The 22,016-nt window shown below is 35.4% G+C and overlaps 1 protein-coding gene across 1 annotated transcript in view; it reads right to left on the reverse strand.

Annotated features, from left to right (window-relative positions):
* Positions 1–22,016, reverse strand: part of TENM4 (teneurin transmembrane protein 4) — a 901,054-nt gene that overhangs the window by 734,249 nt on the left and 144,789 nt on the right. Inside the window, exon 2 of the mRNA XM_035330189.1 lies at positions 12,295–12,382. The gene's annotated coding sequence lies outside the window, so the exon portion shown is untranslated. The remainder of the gene's footprint in view (positions 1–12,294; positions 12,383–22,016) is intronic.

Below are 22,016 nucleotides of genomic sequence, written 5' to 3' on the forward strand. Positions count from 1 at the left end.
TTTTTTTCTTTTTCTTTTTCTTTTTCTTTTTTTTTTTTTTTTTTTTTGGAAGGAGATAAACAGCCATTCTGATCTACTTTTGGCAGATAGTGTCTGTAGGACAGTTTGAACAACTACAGTAAAAGGTAGTAAAATAAGGATTTATTGTTAACTGTGTTTGTTTAAATAGATACACGTGTGTGCAGCTTTTGCAGCCAATGACCTTTAATTAAGATTTGGTCCTTACACTTTCCTAAGGCAGGATACATGAAGATATAACCTCCTATTAAAGGAGGACTTGGACAGGAGTGGGGCAGGACTGGGGAGATTCTAACACAGGGCTGACTTACTGAATTTGTACTGGTCCCACATTTCAAGGCAGTTACTACAGTAAATTGAATAAATATAGAATCATTTAGATTGGAAAAGACCTCTCAGATCATCAAGTCCAACCTTTAACGTAGCACTGCCAAGTCCATCATTAAACCATGTCCCTCAGCACCACATCTACACATTTTTTGAAGACCTCCAGGGAAGGTGACCCAACCACTTCCTGGGCAGCCTGTCCCAGTGCTTCACAACTCTTTCAGTGAAAAAAAAAAAATAAAATCCTAAAATCCTAATATCCAACCTAAACCTCCCCTGGTTCAACTGGAGAACATTTCTTCTTGTCCCATCACTTGTTGCTTGGGAGGAGACCCTTCACCAGAAAAAAATGCCTCCTTTGGAGATGCTCCAGCACCTTGATGTCTTTCTTGTAGTAAGGGGCCCAAAAAGGAACTTTTTTACTTCAGGTTCAGCCTCCCCAGAGTCAAGTACAGAGGGACAATCACTTGACTGGTCCTGCTGGCCACACTATTTCTGATACAAGTCAGGGTGCTGTTGGCCTTCTTGGCCACCTGAACACACTGCTGACTCACATTCAGCTGGCTATTGACCAATACCCCCGTGTCACTTTCTGACGGGCAGCTTTCCAGCCACTCTTCCCTCAGCCTGTACCACTGCATGGGGTTGTTGTGCCGCAAGTGCAGGACCCAGCGCTTCATACAGTTGGCCTCAGTCCATTGGTCCAGTCTATTCAGATCCCTCTCTAGAGCCTTCCTACCCTCAGGATATGGTTGGTTTAATTGTAGTCAAATGAGTTTAGGTTCACATATTTTTCATCAGTTCAAGAAAACAAACAGAAAATATTTTCTTAAATTATTATATATATATATTGTTAATTATTTTTTCTTTGTTGCATCCGTCATCTAGAATAAATAAAACATATAGCAAATCTTTAATTAATTCTGATTCAATGAAAAGTTTTCTGCAGAATTTGTTTCATGCCTAGGACTGGCTTAGTTCATTTGGAGGACTGCATCTCCAGTCATGTTTGGAGGAAGTAAAGAAAAGCAGATGCAGAGACAGACAGGTGTTTGCGTGCACACAGACACACAAACACTAATGAAAGTCAGAAGAGAAAACAACCCCTTTTTTCAACAATAACTGTATATTTTGCTAAGGAGTTAGGTCTCTTAAACAGAGGTCTGCAACAGGATAATGACTTAACAAAATGTGACTGACAGTTACTGTACTACCTCTTTAATCATGCTTTTATTTCTATCAAAAATGCCTTATACTTTCAGCACATTTCAAACATGTTAGAGCTGAATGTGCTACTGAAGCTTCAAAGGAACGAATAAACAGAGGATTTGTGTTGAGCTAAATGGGCTGATAAGTTTAGCGAACACATGCAAAAAAAGACCATGCTGTAACCTCCAGTCAATCCCCAGAAAGGGGCTGCTTTATCTTCTATAGCTGATGTTTCCAAAGACAACCTGTACTGTAAGAAGCATTTTAGGTTGAGTTTATTATTTATGTGTCTCTGCGTTAAATATCTGTTTTAATTAATCACACAGCTGATGTGTTTGACTATTATCACACTATAGCTGGTGTGGTATGTTTTCCTTCAAACAGCAGTCTCATACCTCAGATCTTTCTATCATACTCAAGGAAATAGGACACTAATAAATCATGACTGAGACTGATGTGAACCTGTGTTTTTTACTGTCCAGAGAAGGCCTATGTAAATATCACATATTTGGTGTCAAACTCCACTGAATGTTCTCCAAGTATTGGAGTCTTCCAGTCTCTGTCCTCAGGAGACTTCCATCTCATTATTTTTATATTTACTTGCAATTGGTTCTAGAAATATGAAGCACAGGTTCATCAGGCACATGAGCAATTGTAGATCCCTAACAGTCCAGTCCAACTTCTACAGCCGGTAGAGGAGCCTTGAGCCTTACTAATTTCTTACTTTGGAATTGCTTTCAGGCCACCAGACCTGTCGCCTGTGCATGATCTACAACCCATCATTTATTTTCTTGCATTAAAGGTACTATACAGCCCTCTCTGGAACTAGGATTTCAAATACTTCAGTTGGACCTGGGAAGCTGAAAGTTTTGTATATTGGGCTTAATGGAATTTCTGGCCGAAGTTAAAGCAAAACTCAATATTTTACAAAACATATAAAAGTATAGGTAAATAATTTAAACTGTTTGGCCCAGTTGTAGGGGAGGGGCACATACTTAAATTGGTATTAGGAGTGTTGTCTTTTCACAACAACACAGTGCCAGTGATTTCCCAATGACAGACTTCCTTGAATATTCAGCAAGGCTTTAAAAGAGATTAGAACTTGTCAAAATTGACTTTGATAAGAATGAAATAAGAGCAGTCCAAATTAAAGGACTGTGCTGAATATTAAGACCTTCATATTTAACAACAACAACAACAAAAAAGTAAAATTATTTAGCAGTCATCTTCAAAGTGGGTTCTTGCATTCAGATATAATGGGTGCATCTATAGCATAATAGCCCCCCATAGTCTCCAAACTAATGATCACACTTTGACCCCCTCACTTGCCTTACACTCTTACTTAGTCCAAAGGTAGGAATATGGAAAGAAGTCTGTGTATCCAAGTCTCATCCCTACAGGGAGTTAGGCTATGAACAGCAATACAGCCACTAAAGATAAGAAAAAATAACAGAAATTCTAAAGAGGTCGTTTATCATGAAATTTTCTTTAAGAATGTTATTCATCATCCTATGTCAAAGCACCTAGAGTAATGGTAAAAAATACCATCCACCCTAAAACAATTTATTCAAATGCAATCACCACACAAAGTAGTATATTTTAGTTATATGGGAAATTGAAAAGGCCCACATTATTACAATGATAGAGGACTAAATATGAAACATGGACGTGCTCTGTGAGATTAACTTGCAGAGTTTCAGAAGGTTTATTGTTTGTATGGAATAAGATTTGCAATTGTGTGAAGATAAACTACATTTTTCATATCTAACATGGTGTTTGAATTTCAAGGTGTAAATTTCAGATCAAGTTTAGTTATGGAATTTTGACCTATGCTTATGGTAGAAAATAATTCTTCCTCTGAAATTCATGTGTAAATAGAAAGATTTGGAGAATGTCATCTTTGGCAACATGTTCTAAAATGTAACAGGAGATGAAGAAAATGCTGAAAGTTTCCAAAGAAATAACTTCTTAATTTCTACAGTGCATAATGTGTGTCTGTTATGTATTATAGCAGGCATATAAAAGTAGAGCAGATCCATAATATTTTCAACTCTTCCCCCGTAAGCTCCTAATCTCTAGCAATTTGCAGTTCGGCAATTTCTGAGACCTTTCTTCCCCTGCAACATGGACAAAAATATCTCAGAAAAATTAGGAGAATCAAGTGGTGGCTTTAGAGTCTATCAAAAAACAAATGTAATTTTCTCCTTATGCTCGAAATTTTGAAAGAGAAAATCCTATGTTAGCATGTTCATTTTCTAGTATATATATTTAAATCTTCATTCATTCATTCATTCATTCATTATTTATTTATTTATATTATTCATCCTATAAAACAGAAGGACTAGTTTCCAAGCACTACTACATCTTTAATACTCTTTACATTAAATAAGATGGGTTCACATATGGTCTTGAGGGTATCATTTTCTCTCACTAGCTCATTCCTTATTTAACATGCCTATGAATGTAGCTAGACCAGCTGGCCAAATATATTAGTGAGCACTCTCTTTCTTCCTGGCAACTTCCTTTTTTTTTTTTTTTTTTTTTTTTTTTTTTTTCATATTTGCCTGCCAGTAGCTTATGGATTTCTTAAATAACTTGCAGTTTATGATAGTTGTAAAAAAATATGGTAAATAAAATTTGTATTGCTATGCTGATTATAGTATTCATCATCAGCAACCAGACTAAACCATGTACCTCTAGGATGTGTCTTTCTTATCCATTTACCAGGTAAATATAATATTTTCTGTTACATATGTAAATTCTGTAATATGCTGCCTTCTGTAATGTTCACTATCTTTGCTGTGTTATACCTTTTATTTATTTATTTATTTATTTTTAATGGAGGTCAGGTAAGCTAGATGAGTGTATCAGAGAGAAAGTGTAGAAGATAGCATGAATACACAATTATTTGACAAACTCTTGTAAACTCTTGCTTTAACACATGCCAAAATATCTCTCCAAAACCTTGATTGTCTGGACACAAACTTATTTTTTTTTTGAAGAGAGTTCTTTTAGTCATGTTTAAAGTCATGCAAATTTGTGGATAAAAATAATAAGTATTCCTACTATCTAACTATACAACTATAGTTCAGCCATAGTTCAGTTTTTTGTTCTATCTGATCGTATTCCTTTTCTAGTCCTTGAATGTTAGCTGTAATTGAAGACTTGGATATGTGTAAAAGGGCATCGTATATAAATTGGTAAAGCTAGAAAATAACAGGCCTGTTTGGATCTCTTTTGTTCTTATAAATCAGCGATCTAAAATCTCCAGTCTAGGAGACATACAGGAGTTCAAGCAGCATATTACTCTGTATAAACACCTTTTTACTACATTCTGACAGCTTTTGACAAATGTAACAGCGAGCAAAATCATTTGCGATGGCTGCATCTGCCTTTTTAGAATCCATGATGAGAACTGCAAAGACTGGTTATTTATTTAAAAGTCAAGTCTATGTTCAGCAGATTTTGTGAAGTGTGAACAGTGAAATCACTTCTTTGCCATCTTTTTCAGTGCCTAAGTGGAACGCAAGTAGTTTCTAATTTCTTAATCTGTTTCTTTGGTATTTCAGCTTATTCCCAATGAACATTTGGCAAGTAAATTTTGGTAGCAAGCTCCTGTGAATTAATTCTCAGCATCACCTCTGAAACAAGAATGTGCTGGCTTATTTTGCCTGGGTAGCGCTGTTACACACTGACTGTATAACAGTGCTCAGGGTCACTTTGATGGTGAAAACTTCAGTCTATGCAAGCATTTCAATATTTATTCTAATCTTGTTAGTTTAGTGAATATTTCTTCCCATAAAGCCAGTGTCTGGGATTTTCATGATACCCCATTACACAACTTCTCTTCTGGTGCTGAAACTTTGTAGAAAAATTTTGCAGTGGTCGGACAACCCTTGTATTCACTGTGGGTTATTATGGAGAAACTAGCGCGAATCAATTATGGGGAGAAAAAACAAATGAATTTGGGCTTCCAGGCTTTGACATAGAAAATATAGAAACATATCAAGTCCAATGAATCTAATCTAGTTTTCATGAACAACGTTTTCTCCATGTAAGTTCTGAACTGGGTTCTCTCTTGTCAGTAATCACTACCAGCGTCTTATGAGCAAACAGTTCTACAGAAAAAAATTTACACTTTTTCAAATAAAGTTACTGAGACATGGAAGCAACCCAGATTTATTCAGGCTACTAGTGTTAACCTAGTTCTTTTGTTTATTTCCCTCTTCTTACCATTTTGAAAATGTACCTTTCATTATGAGAAACAAACTACAAGAAACAAATCATATAATCTGACCTAATATCCTCAGTCAAATATCTATTAGAGACACAACAGAATTAACTCTACTATCTGCTAATTTAATCATCTTGACCTCCTTTTCCCCTGCTTCTTGCCAGAGACTCTAACATTCAAGAGTTTTCATGAGTTTGACTGTTTCTCCTATGTACCACCTGCCAGCTTCAGGGTTGTACCTGGATGACATGAATCTCTATTGTCTTTTCCCAGGGGACTATCTCCCTCCCAGCCTTAAGCTCCTTTTTTTTTTTTTTTTTTTTTTTTTTCCCTTCCTTTTGCAAGGCTGAATTTTTGAGTGTACTGCAGGAATCATCTTATACTATCAGTGAAAAAAACAACAACAACAAAAAAAACCTGCTGCTCTTCCCAGTAGGCAGAAACACAAACCCTTATTCATTATCTCCAAAGTCAGTATGTTTACCTCTAGAGTTTGCTGTTCCATATTTTTTACAGCTCTCACAGCAGTAAATTGGAATGATTCCTTCTCTATCTGAGAGCAGAAAACATTTTTTTACTGATTTGTTTCAACTTTTTCTTTCCAGAAAAGATGAAAGTGTTTCTAATTGCCTAATCATACTCACAAAAGTTACAGGACAGATAAGAAAAGGCTTTGAGTTTAATGTAGAGGAAAGAAACTTGGCTAGTGGCTAGAACAAGGGACTGGAAGGTAAGAGGTTTGGGATTTATTCCTATCTAATATTTATTACTATTTGTTTTTACATGATCATTGTTAAGTCATTTAACCTCTGTGTCTCAAGTTGCTCTATACTGGAAAATAAATAAATAAATAAAAAAATCTCTATTCCAGGAGGATATTGCATGGAGTGAGGCCTAATTAAAGCCAGTAAAGTGTGTTGAGATCCTTGGATAAAAGGTGCTATAAAAAGTTTCAACTATTAATTGCTTCACTCTCCCTAGTAGATTTTAACTCACATATCTCTTTGAATCATGGATCTCTATTAAGTGAAGATTGCTAACACTGTGGAGTTGTTGGCTTTTTAATTTCAGAAACAGATGTCCTGTGAGATTGAACCATTCTTACTTATGAACTAACCTAAAATCTTCTGAGTTCTGAAATAACACAGGAAAATAGCCTACCACTAACTCATTTCAGTTTCATCCTTTTCTGTACATTCTTCTCTCTTTCTGTTAAGCCCACCACCTTAGTACATACCCTTTTTCCCAGGTGGATTAGAGATATTTTTGTCCCCCACAATCAAGACAAAAAATCTGCAGAATGTGTTTGGGAAAGAGTGTATTATATAAAATCTTTTACTTCTCATGTTCCCAAGCTGCAGAATATGCAGTGTAGGAAGCTGGTACTCAAATCAGCACTGCCTTACGTGAATCCTGAGCAGTCTAGTAGTTTCTTCTAAGCATGTGCATGGACGTTAACCATTGTGTAATGCAATCACTTCTCCTTTGGCTGTCTTTTCCTCTTCTGGGATTACAATGGGCAAATTCTTCAACAGACAGTGACCTAAAACTGGGTTATTTAACTTAAATTCTTTAAAGGGATCACCCTATTTCTTGTAAATTTCTTGTAATTTTCTGGCAAAAATACCAATTTTGTTTTTAAGAAAGCAAGGAATATAACCGACTACTACCATACCAAGAGTCTATTGGAAGGTGTTTGGTTAATCATAGTATTGCTTTGAGCTAAAGGAATTACTGCTTTTCAAGAAGACCCAAACACAAACCTAAACGCACATTTTAAAAAATGAACCTATTGTTAAATTTGTTATCATTCGGGAAAAACAACAACAACAAAAACACAAATATAAAAAATGTTCAGTTTGCTCCAAGTTGAATTAATATTCTTTGATGAGTTGGATTTCTGTGATTAAACATGAAGCTAGTAAAAGGCAGAGAGACAAGAAATGTTTCTTTGAAAAATGGGTTAAACCATATTACAGCTCAGTTTTGAACCCAGCATTGATACTATCCACTCTTTATGTCTACCTGAAGAAAATTTAGATTCATGTTTGCACTGAAATATTCCACAGGGACATGCAGCATTGATTGGTATCTCCTCTCGTTCCCACTGTCCCCAATTGAACAAGCACAGCTTTATCACCTTGCACTTGGCGCAGATACACAGCAAGCAGAACACTTTACTGGTTAGCAATATCAGGATGTGCTAAACCAAAGCCAGAATGAGCTGCCCAGCTTTATCTAAACAAATGCAAAAGTACTGCAAGGTAACTGTGAAAAGTCAGACTCCAAGCAAATTTCCATGTATAAAATACACCTTTACAGATGGTTCTCAGGTGGAAATAGAGACTGTTTATCACTAGATAGCAAAGTTCCATACAACCATGTCAGGAAAAGAGCAACAATGATGAATGTAACTTTTTTTTTTTTTTTTTTTTTTTTTTTTTGAAGTGAAACCATACCTTTCACACCAGCAAAAACAGGATTAATCGCTTTCCCTAGACCTGGGGTCTCCTGTAAAATAGGAACCAGCTTGTAGTATTCAAGTATAGGTGAGAGCTCTGCCTCTGTCCTGGGTTATATTTAATTCTTTATTTATTGAAAATGCTCCAGCTGCAGTTGGAGTCGCACTGTAACCTGTGAGGAAATAGGAGCATGCTGAAAATATTTTTGATCAATGGATTCAATCTTGAAAGGCTTTCAGGTGTGTCTGACTGTGATTTCTGCAGACTGAATCTCTGCTTTCTACTCCACTCTCCAACCATTTGCAACTCAAGGAAATGTTTTGTGAAAGGATATTTGAATTTTTATTTTTTGCTGTCAGTACTGCTTCTGCCACAGTTTCACTCAACAGACATTGAAATACCAGAACATGATACATAAGCAGTTTTACTGCAATTTTGTAACTGCTGTTACCTAATGCAATAGTAATATTTTCAAGGTTACCAGTCCTATTTCAAAGTTTTATTTCAAGCTGCTTCTAGTAATTACATAGCCGGGCACCTGTGCTGGATGAGTATCAAGGGTATTAAGGCCAAAAATCTCACAGGAAAAAAAAAAAAAATCTTAAAATGATTTTTTAATTATTATTATTTATAATTCAAGCAATACAGTAGAATAGTCAACACCCATATTTGTGAATATGTAAAGCATGAGAAGCAGAAAATTAAAAGGTGACTGTACAGCAGACACTCTAATTGGCATCATTCAAGCTGGTGAAGTACAGATAAAGAACACAAAAAATGGAAAGCTAGAACTCAGTTCTAAAGAGCCTTTTTCAGAGATTTTCAGATTTTGCTAGTAGCACAGAAAAGGACTATTATAACTACTTATATTTCTGTACAATTGAGATATACAGAGAAACATGTCATCTGTCATTTCATACACCTAACAGCAAAGCATATAAACAATGTGATTAACTGCTAAAGACATTGTGATTCCTAGTATTTGGAAACAGAGCTGTTACTTGTAGTTGATCTACTGAGTTAATATTTTATTTTATTTTTTTTCCAGCCACAATGATAATTTCTTGTATATCCCAAACCATTTTATGCCAATATGCATAGTACAGTTGCTCTGTATGTTTAGTGTAGCTTTTCTGTGGGATGTTCAGAAATCATCAGATCCCCCAAAGACCAGTGGTTTTCTACTAATGCATCAATCTACATCCTAAATCAGTAAATGAGTCAAGTCTGATAGTGTATATATATAGGGCTATTGTCTTCAGATAGGGTCTATAAGCAGCTCCATTTTAAAGTGAATATAGTAACCAGATTGTCTTTGTATTTTCAGCACACTGAGAGTTCATTTTGAGAAATCTTTATGATTGCAAATGAAAGAACCTTATCAGGGATTCAGCTTTCACTGAAAACAAGTTGATACAGTTTAGTCCTAATTTAGACAATACAGATTTCACCTGGCCCAATTTATATTGATTACCCATTGTAATGTACATTAAAGAGCTGCATTTGCCAACAGCTCCCCCCCCCTCCCCCCCCCCCCCCCCGCCACACACACATTTCTGCACTACTATTTCCTTTAACAACTGTAACTTTGCATGTGATAATTGATGCTCCAGATCTTGGTGCAGACAATTAGAGGAAAGCAGGACTGGGAGAGACCCCAGGATATGTCTTAACCCAAACCTTTACCCTAGTGAAGACAAGTTCCATTTGAAAAAAGTTTCTTCAGCCTTTTCTGAAAGCTCCCCACGAACCATCTCCACAACAAATCAAAGCAGTTTATTCCATCTTTCAGTTTTTTGAACCTTGTTCAAGCTATCTGCTGCTACCTGACTTAAATCAGCTTCAGTTTAAATCCCTGCTTCTTGCTTCATTATGAACAGAGCACAGAGAAGAAGCCATCTGCTTCTTTTTTGCAGCAGCCTATCATGTACATCAAGCTCATCAAGCTCCCTTCACCATAAACCATCTCAAGAATTTTCACATTTCTTTTGTCTCACTCAGCATGCTTTCATGGCTTGCCCTTGTTTCTCCTCTGAGGTCTATGTCCAGCAAGTTCATAGCTTTCTTAAATGCTTAAAGGTGGGCCCTCCCTGAAGTTGTATCAACATCAAATAGAGCAGAAGGGTTATTTCACAATTTGTAGGTGGTGCCCTTATTTACACTGCAAAATGGAATTTTTCCTTTATTACAGCAACATAGCATTCTTCACTCATATTCATTTTGTGGTTTTATATAGTGCTGTACCAGGGAGACTGGACACAGAGTTCTCTCAGTAAAACTAGTCATGATTCCCCAAGTGAGCTTAAGTTGTGCCCAGCATGTAAAAATCTGTGCTCTCCAGTGATCAAAGCAGTCACTGATCACAAAGACTTCTAAGAGAAAGTCATACTCTGAGACAAAAGAATTTAAAAGAAAATCTGAAAACCACAGGACAAATTATATGCACACCTATGGCATTAGATACCTAATTATCTCACACAGCTGGAGCCTAACCTTCCTAAAGAAATCATTCTTCCTTTTCTTCTGGCTCCCCATCTTCCTTCAACATCTATAGAATTCAGTTAGTCTCCTCCATTGGTTATTAAATTGCATAATTTCTCTTGATAAGTAAAGAATGTTGCTGTATATAAATCATATAACAGTTTCCTGATTATCATATTTATATTGCCTAACTACATAGACTCATAAACCCATAGAATAAGTTTAATTGGAAGGCACCTCTAGACATCGACTCCAACCACTACTCAAAGAGGTCTTACTGGCTGAGTTTCCTATGCAACTTGTCCAGCTGAGTTTTTAATACTGCATATGGAAATAACCCCCCTTCCACCAAGTAAAGATTTTTATCCCTTCCTCCCAGTACAAATTCATGCAGTATGTAAAATTATAGAGCCAATACATTTCCCAGGAGTCTTCTCTCTTCCCCATAAAAGACATAACAAAGAAGACCCATTTGTATTTAGCTAATGACGAGTCTAAGTGACAGGCATTTCAATCACTGTGGCTACTATCAAGGAAAATATCCTTTACTCCTCATCAATTTTTAGATCATGTATCACCATATACAGCAATCTGGCAAGTCAAATCTACTGAGCTGGGTTTCTTCACTTTAAATTCATAAAGTTTTCTCTCATTGCCAGGTATGAAACCCATAACAACATCTGAAGAACAGGTTTTACACACAATTGAAAGAAGTAGCAGTACACAGTGAAGACAATATGGGAAATGAAAGAGTTAAAGTAACTGTATTAAAAAAAATAGAGTAGTATTTTAAATTATTTCATTTTTGTTGATTTTCTTTTTTTTTTTTTTTTGAAGAAATGTCTTATCAGGCTTAATGGGTTTTAGTCATTCTTAACAGCTACCTAATGAGCTCTCCAATTATATAAAGAAGAGCAATTCAGTTCATACATTACTGCATCCCCTCACAGAAACGCAGTTCCCCCTCTTCAGAAATGACTCACTCAAGGTCATGCAATAAGCCAGATGTAGTTTTAGGACTAGAGCGCAGGTGTTCCTGGCTTCTGACCTTATAACTATTCCTCTAAATGTCGTGCGGTTTTCTTGATACATTCTAATACCTTAATATCTGTCAGACATTAATCAGCTATGAATAAAAACTGAACAGATATTTATAGCACCACAAACATTCTTTAGTATCAATAATGAATCAAAACCACAATGCTTACACAATGTGTACAACCAGAACACTGGAAAAAAAAAAGAAGAAAAAAAAAGCTCTCAATCTTTCTATCTAATTGAACTTCTCACATTTCTTAAGAGGGAGCATCTGTGTATAACACTGCTTACAAAACTTTGTAGTATACAGTGACACAAAACACAAACTGAAAACTTTTCTCTCTAGAGTAGAAACTTAATCTGGTGGTTCTGAAGTAATTTCAGAAAGGGAGAGACAACTATAGACATTTTAAATATTTTTTGTATTTAGTAAGCATCTATTTGAACATGATGATATAGCCTTGCCTTTGCATAGCTCAACATTAAATATTGCAAAAGAGAAGAAAATATATACAAATTACTTACCAACAGGACTGTTCGCTAGGGAGATATTTCATCCAATATTTGTACAATCATTTATTTCCAACACAATCCATATACTATTACCAGGGTCCTATAAAATAATAAAGACAAAACAAACCATAATTCTTTGATGAATATTGTAAATAAGAAATATAGCCTTAATAATACTATATGTTACAAAAAATTCATATCATGTCTATTAGAAGAGTGTATCTATTATGATAAAGTATTTTAACTATGAGAAAACTGTAAGAGAAAATGCCATATGAAAATAACAAAAATAGCAAACTACTGGCAGGTGGGTGTGTTTCGCTTTGTCAAAAAAGGTTCGCAATCTACACTATAACATGTTCACTATGTACAATGCATAAAAAACTGCATTGTGTCCATCTAGTTGAATGCAGAGATTTTTCTGGTGTTGCTTAAAAATCTTGGTAGAAAACTCAAAGTGATTTGAAATTGAAAAATAAAATAAAAAGTGGAATTTGTCTTGCTCGGATTAATCTCCTTAAAGCTTAGTCTAAATGTGTTATTGAGACTCTCTCTGAAGCCAGTAGAGAAAAAGAAGCACCTCTGAGAGCAAATCATGGCACGTCTGGGTATGTCCCTCTCTTTGTACATGCTGTTTAGCATTTCAGACTGGACTGTCAGATACTTAACCTAGACAACCTGAATCCCATCCAGAAAGTGTGCAAGAAATAAAACCAAACTAATAAGACCTAAATTGTCTATTTTTATTTCAGCTATTCTTAGCTGTCCTCCATTGCTGCAATCTGCTATGTGGCAGTGGTTTAGGAGGTCAACTTCTGGATGGTTATGAAGTTTTGCCCTTTGCTGAGAGTTCAGGCAGTAATGTAAATCCCTCTCACTGAACAAACACATGGCTTTAGAATCAGGAAAACACTGTAAATCAGACTTCAGACACCTTTCTCAACGGCTGCTTTGAGATGACAGGAGAAGTAAATGGTGAAACCTTAAGACTGCTGTTTCAGACCAAGGAAACCAAGTACATAACTCCCTGTTCAAGACCCCTATTTAGACACTTTTCACATCTTACACATTGGTAGGACACATAAAGCTCAACATTTACAAACAAACTGCACTATATTCAGGGTACAACATAAATATTTCCCGAGTGCAGAACCTGCTAAAAAAATGTGTTCAGATCTTTCACTTTTACTAATGCAGCCTTCATACCAATAACAACCACAGTGCATGTAACCACTTTATGCAAAAGGACTAATCTTGCCAAATATGAGATGGTTGCTGAGATACAGCCTGGTCTGCCCATCGAAACAAAAATATTCCATTTCAATCTGCTTTTAGTGAATCCAGGAACATCCTCAGCCTAAACGCTCTTTAAGAATATTCTCCTGCCTAACATGCACCAATTAGAAGTAGGAAAAGCAGATGGCCAAAATAAATTAGAGATAGTATACCAGCCCTGCCTCAGATCATCACCATTGGCAGATCTAACAGCAGTACCAGCCAGTCAATAGTTAGGAAGAGAAGTATATATATATATTTTTCCTCCATCCCTTTCTGGAACAAAACTGAAGAGTCATTGCAGATGTTGTAATATTCCATTCACAGAGAAGTAGAAAGCAGAAATCTGTCCAGGGATACAGAAGTCCAAAACACAACAGACGTTCAAAAGTCCAGTGAAAATATGCAAAAAGCTTCAAAATCTTTGCATAAAACAGGTCTGCCTCATTTAAGTTGTAAGAGCTTGATGCAGCATAGTACACAGGTGAGAATGAGGAAGACAAAAAAATAGTGGAGGAAAAAGAGTTATAGCCATGAGTGGTGGAGACAATTCCCTGCAGTGGTTCAGGCTGAATTTTCATCTGTGTTCAAGCCAGAAAAGACTTCACAAGGCAAGGAAAAACAGCAGTCAGCTTTAGGTGGAGGAGAAAAAAAAGGGGATAAAAGAACAGGACATGGTATTGCAAGTGAATGAAGATAGCCCTCCTGAGACAGTATGGTAAGGTCTGCATCAGGCACAAACCCAAAAGAATAATATAGGCCATTTTAAGAAATGCTTTCATCAGGCAGTCTGTGGCAGGCATTATAGAGTGAAGTAAGATGTTAAGGATCTACCTCATCCTGTACATTAGAACATCTGAAGCTTTGCTGAGGCAACTGAGCTAACTGACCTGTCTCTGTGTTTCCTGAAATTAATCAAAACAAACACAACTTTCAGCAACCCAAAATGACTTACATGAAATCCTTTAATCTTTCTGGTGAGAAAGGAAGACTTTAAATAAAGATCTAAATGCTAAACAGGCTACAAAGAATAGCAAGTTATCTGAATTTTGAGTGAAATAAGAGACTGATCTCTGCCATTGAAGAACATACCTGCAGAAATGCAAGTATGCCTGGAATAGTTGTCTTTTTATTTATTTATTTTCTTTTCAATTATTATTATTTATTCTACCATTTTAAAATGAAGACAAATTGCAGTCAATTTTATTTATTTATTTATTCATTTTAAAATTTCAGCTGGATTTTTTTCTCCAGTTGTACCAAAAAGTGTAGATACTATATGTTGAATTTAATTTACACAGCTGTATTTCATATTTAGCAAGTCAGGCAATTTTGCAGTACAGAATTAATCATCTAACATCAGCATTACAAGATACCATTTGTTTTATTTACCTGAAATGCATAACTGGATAGCCCAGGCCATGTACAACTAGCAGCTACTGTACTTTGACATGCCCTCTTTAATGTCCTTCATTTATGATAAATAATCATTGTTAGTATTTCCACTCTATTTTGAAGGCTTTCTACCTCTTTCTCGTGTACTTTTCTCACTAGTCTAACAGCTTTATTCAAGAGAATCAACTTCTGAATACACGGTTTTTGTCCTTTAGGTCTTTCATTGGTGACTTTATTTAACAGTTGGACAAGTCTTGAAGTAGCTGGGATATTATTTGGGATAAATATATGTCAAAAACATGTCTTCCAGAACTTTGGGAAAGCTTTGCATGTGGAAACCTGTACTATATTTCTCAAAAGAATAGATTCATGCATTTCTTTCATTTCCAGATATCCACTTTGGTTAGAAATAACTTTTTATAGCATTTGAGCTTTTTCAGGCTTACTCAAATCTGGGAATTACAGACTGTGGAAATATCATATCACTGCATATAACACCATTTGAATTAGAGTCCTGCTGTGTTAGGCATTGCACACAAATTACATCCAGATTGCCCTTTAGCCCTAATTGCTCTCAGTTTTTATTTATAGGTTTAAAAGAAGAGACAATCAGCCATACCAAATTCCAGTCTTTCTTAATAATTACTTACAGATACATCTCACTGTGAACAAAACCAGCTGCCATTTTCCATTATCTATGACAATCATTCAGAAAAGCACAAAAAAACAAAAAAAAACAAAACAAAACAAAAAAAAAACTCCTAAAATAGTACCTTTGACCTTCAGATGAAGTGGAGATTTGTACCAACAGCTTAAAGTGCAAACTAATGTAGCAGATTGGAGTCCAAGAATGGGTGAAAGAAAGTGAGTTCTGAATCATAGCAAACAACAACATATATATATATATATATGTATTATATATATTATACATATATATAACTTTTGGCATGGTTCTCATCACAACACAATTTTACAAAACCTTTAGATTTGCTGTAAGGAACATGTTTATCAATTATCTTGCACTGAATTTGCGGGACTTAAGGCGTTGTACTAAAAATGTGTTGTTTTTCCATGTAAATGAGAACAGAAGATAGAGTAAGGGGGGAAGATGGGTGGATAACTATGCATCGTAATAAATTTGCAGAGATCACGCATATCTCCAACATCATGTGAATGTCTTGGATGTACCTGCAGAACTTCTGGAATGGCAGTTCTCTTCCACGCTGAGGTCTCTGAATGATATCTTAAATGTCTGTTTTTGAGAGAGCTAACTAATTGTTTAGAATCACAGCTGTATTGATTAGGGATGAGGTCCAAATGCCCAAAAGCCTAGACACATAGATTACAAGCAGACACTAACAAGTAGGCACATACATTTGATATATAGGCACATACATTTGATATATAAATCTGAAACCTGAAACTGAACCATACTTGGAAAATTTGACTTAAGTTTACCTTTTTATTTCCCTACTATGGGCTAATAAGGAAGACTATTATAAAGGCACCATTTTTATTTATTTATTTATTTATTTATTTATTTTATTTTAAGAATCTGTCCAGCATGGATTGCCTGCTTTTCATGATGAAAGATTGACTTTATTTACCATTCCTGAACTAAGCTTAAAAAAAGAAAAAAAAAGAACTTGCTGGAAAAAAAGTTGGAATACACTGCATTTCAAAAAAAAAGATGATGTTGATCAGACTGCCACAGTTCTTATCTAGGATGGTGTTAACAACCTCAGCCATCAAACTGATCTAGGATTTGCAATACGTAACATTTTAAATATTCACAGTGACTGATTAGAGAAATGCAATTATAAATCATAAAAAAAAAATATTATAAACAGAATTGAGCAAGGCAAAATATGTGGCCACTGCCCCTCAATAAGCTTAAAAGATCTCTTCTATGAGAAAAGCTGAGCTAATGTAGCTTTGATCAACAGTGGATATGCAGCTGATACTTGATAAATCAGACCTGCTTGCAGAAGATGTCAGTTCTCATTTTCCTTCCTGTAACCTTTAAATAAAAATAAGTGACATTCTGACTTGCACCAGAATCCCTAATGAAACTGAAAGGCTGTTGAAATAATTACCTGGCAAATCAACATGCGTATATATAGATAATTCTCCTGCACCTTCTCATTTTATTTTTTATTTTTTATTTATTTTTTTTTTTCTCTCACCTGATTTCTCCTATCCATTTCATTTTTAAATCACAGACATGGAAGATGGGAAAAAAAAAAAAATAAAAAGACCTGGAGCAGAGCATGATACAGAATATAGCTTTAAAGCAGGTGGAATGAAATGAAAATCTGGCCTTGAATTCCCTTCTTCCATAAAACTATTCTTTGTCATTCAAGTTACTCTAGGGACCCAGGGACCCAGGTCACCTGCACTTTGCTTGGTCTTCAGATTTTTTTAGATGACAAAGGAAGTATTAGAACTGTATGTACTTCAAAATGATTTTATGTTTACATCTATTTTGTGTGTGTATAACATTCAGCATGATATGAAGGAGCAGCCACTGTTTAAAGATGTTAACAATAGGTATTTACACATATTACTTTGATATATCCTACAGAGTGGTATTCACAAAGACTAACTTAAGCTTTGGATAACTAATTTCCCCAGGCTTTCATTACAGTCAGTTCAGGGAGGGGATACTCCAAAGAGTCATTTAGATTTGTAGAGTAACTTTGGTTAGCCTTTCTGACTGTCTCCCAAAGAGTACCATTTTTTGACTAATTGACATCCTCAGAAAATTCTTGTGCAAACAAACACCTACCTCAAACATACAGACCACATAGAATTGGTCTCTTGCTGTCATTCTCAGTGCTCTATCACAGTAGAATCCATTCTCTTCAAGTTATTATAGTATTGCAAAATATTGCTTTAACAGCAGTGCTTGGTATGTGAATTGTCACTGCATCATTCTTTTCACCATCACTACATGGAAACATTAAAACATGGTCCACCTAATGGTCTTAGTGGCCCACATCTATAGATTTCTATATCTGATTAAAGGCCAGGTTAGGGATGATGTTTCTTGAGCTAACAGTTCTTGGAAGATGATTTCTTAAAAATGGGTAACAGCACCACTCTACATAGTAAGCATTTATTTGTATTCACATGTCCACATGGAAATTCAAAATGAAGGTGAAACTTGGAAGAGCAAAGAACACAACACATATGTGAAATCCCTTCTCTGTACTGTTGCTGTTTCTCTATTTGAAAAAGTTTTGTACTTGGAGTTTTATGTAGCATGGTAAAGTGCCCTTGCACACACATCTGGTAAGACAACTCAAAGCCTATTAGCTAGTAATGTGAAGAAACATGCACTCATTTCCAGGATTCATCTGTGCTTTGAACAGAAAGTCTTGAGCTCTTTGCTAGCTACTCAGATAGTCTCTGAATGCTGTATTGATCTTATGGGGAGATAAGGGCTGACAAACTGCATGTGGTGATGTCATTGTAATAATTCAGTTAATAATTTGCCAATCCGTTGATAAAATGTATTTACTGGCGTATAGTCCCTGGTTTACAATAGCTAAAAACCTGTTACTGATGTTATAAAGAGAAGGAAATCAGGATTCTCATCTTATGTGCTACATATTCACAAAATGAAATCCAAAGTCCAATATTTATTCATTGTTTTGTTGTTGTTATTTTCTGTATTATTTTCCCATAAATAGTGTATGGCTACTAGACCATAAAACACGGTTACATAAATATTTTAAGTATTTTAAAATATTAGTAGAATGAGAAAGATAACTTTGAACACGGTGGAAACTTAACTGAAGCCTTTTGTGATTTGATAAAATCTAGACAACTGATATCAGTCTCTGAACATCTTTGTATTTTATAGCATCTCAAGTACTGAAAGTGAGAACAGAATAAATAAGTGTTATAACAAAATGAGATTATATCCAATTCGTGATAAAGAACTCAGGATTCCTGAATAGGGTACAATGCAAAAGTCTACAACAATAGGTTTTCCATCTCAAAAATTCTTTTACCACTGCTTGTGAATGTTTGAAATGCAAAGGGTTTAAAATGGTTTAAAGCCATAAAGATGTCAAACTTCCTACAAAGCTAGTAGTGTCCAAAATTTTTCAACCCAAAGAAGGCTTATTTCTACTGTTAACAAGGAGGGACAGCAGAAACCCTTGAGAGGGATTCATCACACCTAAGTTAGACATCTGCATCTGAGCTAGTCACCCTAGGCTCCCTTTCCAGTCAACAAGAGTGAACAGCACTGTTACAGTATGAGACATCTGTCTCCTTTAGACTTCTTCTTTAAGATGACATGTTTCTCACTCCAAAACCCCTTGTTTCTCTTCATTGATTATAACTACAGTCTGGATAACTAGCTCGGATAGTAGATTTTAAAAATCAGATGTGGAAATCCTACTTCTGCTAAGTCCAAACCCTTCCAGGGTGGGCATGGTGTACATGACAATGTGTCAACATGGACTACAATCACCAGTATTGGCTGCCAAGCTGTCCATACAGTGTTATATCATTGATGTGAAACTTTCTTGCATTTAAGAAAAGCAAGGAAGTTAAGTTCAATGCAACTAAATTCTTAATAATGGTACTGAATGGTAAATGAAATTAATTGCTCTTGTTGCATTTACTAATGGTTCTGATGAATAGATTCTTAAGGGACTTGATCTACAGTTTTTTTTCGAGAGCTCACATAAAAGATGAGAAAAATTATCCAGTGCTATGCAGAAGATATAAGTCAAGGCTCCTAATGCTTATTTCTCATTGACTACCTACATATACATAACTCCAAGTGGGAAAATTTTCCCTCTGCCTTTTTGCATGACCTTGGTGGTTCAAACCCTTTGACCATGTACGTTCTTGAATTGTCTCCTTGCTACCCCTTATGCATATTGTTATTCTCCAACAGTATTGCTTATGATTATTTTTAAGAAAGGCTATTTTGCATCCATAATACAAAAAATATTGTATCTTCAGTACATACCCTCAGGTAATTAGAAAAAAAAAAAAAAAATCTTTGAAGAAACATTTGGAAAAGGCATTTTTTTTTTTTTTTTTTTTGTGATTTACTAGGTAGTAACTAAATTAAAGAGTCAAGAAATCCTCTCAGCTGAAGATGATTAGAGGCTGGGAGAGGATTAGGTGAAACATTAAATATTTAGCTCATGCTTTTCTCCTGCAATTTGCTTGCAGCCACAGATGGGGAAGGGGCACTGTGGGCCTAGGTTCTCCTCCAGCTCAGATTTTCTTTATTCTTAATACAAACTGAAAAGATGAGGACATCTGTGTGAAATGGTAACCAAAGCACACTGAACACTCTTGTCAGCTCTGATTTAACTAACTTCTGTAGCTGGAAAATATTACTATTATTCATTTTTCTCTAACATTGCATCAGATGTTCTTTAGATGTATACCTAAGTAGCAATGAAGTCAAAATATAGAAATTATATTAATTTTGACACAATTCCATTCAGATCTGAGTTTTATTAAAATGTGTGTGACTTGTGAAGTAGAAGCAATAACAGTAACTAGCATTTGTTTAAGAAAGCCTAAGTCCTTGAACATTTTTATATAGCATATCTAAAATTTGAGTTTGATGCATCAGTTTCTGTATCTACAAACTAAACCTAAAGAATATTGCTTGTTTCTATGTGCTCTTGTACTCTGTGTGAGAGTATCACACACTCTCTATCCTTTCAGAGTGAAATCGGGAGCCAGTAAATTAGGTGGGCAGAATATTTGTGTATTGATTGAGCTAAACTAAAAAATGTTGTGCTGTATTCTTAAACAGAATGAGTAGGATGGATGCTGATGGATATTCTTGTAGGAAGAAAAGACCTACCATCTCTTTTACTCTTTCATCCACACAGACACTGTAATAAATAAATAAATAAATAAGCAAGGAAAGCTTCTGATTTCTAATTCCATTGATCCAGTCTTCAGTCTGAGGCTGTGTACTCATCCAGCATTTCCAAAACTAACCTCCTGAGTCTTTTCATTTTTACTTATTTTTATTTTTAGATTGGATAGATTAGAAGAAAGGAATAAGAAAAATACAGAATTAGTGATTCTGGCTGTATAATAAAAATCTCAATCATTACTTTCTATGTCAAATGTACAGTTTCGGTTCACAACAATTTTTCCTCATTTGGTAAAAAGGAAAACATGGCAGGGATTACAGTCTAAGATATAGCAACTGTTCAGAGCTAAATTCAGCAATAAATCAAGTGGCAGTGGGAAAAGCATGTTGATGCCTTCCTTCATTCATCCTCTGTGTTGTGAAGACTCATATATCTACCTTACACTCAGGAGAGTCATTACAAGAACAAACTTAATTCTCGTGTTCTAGATAACAGTCTTGAAATCTGTGTTAGAAAGCAAGCTCAGGAGAGTAGAAATGTGTCACCCCTTTTGTCTAGTGCACTTTGTTTTATACTGTAGGTCTTACACAAAACTCTCACTGAAGTCTCAATATAAGCAAAAGTCTGCAGAGATTCTGAATAATGTAAAGGAATGTATTCAGTATTTGCCTAGACTTCATAGATTTAAAGCCAGAACAGGCAATTAAAAAGCCTGTCTTGCTGCTGGGCAAGCACATGCCAAAGAACTTCACTCACTAATTACTGTATCAAACTTATGGCTTCTGTTTGAATTACCACAAGCTCTTTTCTCTTATTTGAACGATGTTTGGGTTTTACATTTCAGGTGGTGAGGAATCCATTATATACCTAGGAAAGTTTTTCCAATGCATAATCAGCTTCTCTGAGTATATGTACTTTGCTTCTAGTCTGGGTTTATCTACTGTCAGCTTCTTCTCACTGAAACTCATTATGACGTCCTCATAAATTAAATAGCCATCAACAACAGGAAGTGTTTTCCTTACTTAAGTGTTGGTAGATTGTGATAAAATCACCTCTTAAACTTCTTTATGAAATAAATAGAGAATTTTTACTTATATCTACCTAAAATACATTGCTTATTGGAGCTATTAGGTAGCAAATATACCGGTACGTTCCCTAAGGACTTTCTTAAACCCTCTAGTGCATCATAAGTCC

The sequence above is a fragment of the Oxyura jamaicensis genome, chromosome 1, assembly GCF_011077185.1.
Source record: "Oxyura jamaicensis isolate SHBP4307 breed ruddy duck chromosome 1, BPBGC_Ojam_1.0, whole genome shotgun sequence".
NCBI lineage: Eukaryota > Metazoa > Chordata > Aves > Anseriformes > Anatidae > Oxyura > Oxyura jamaicensis.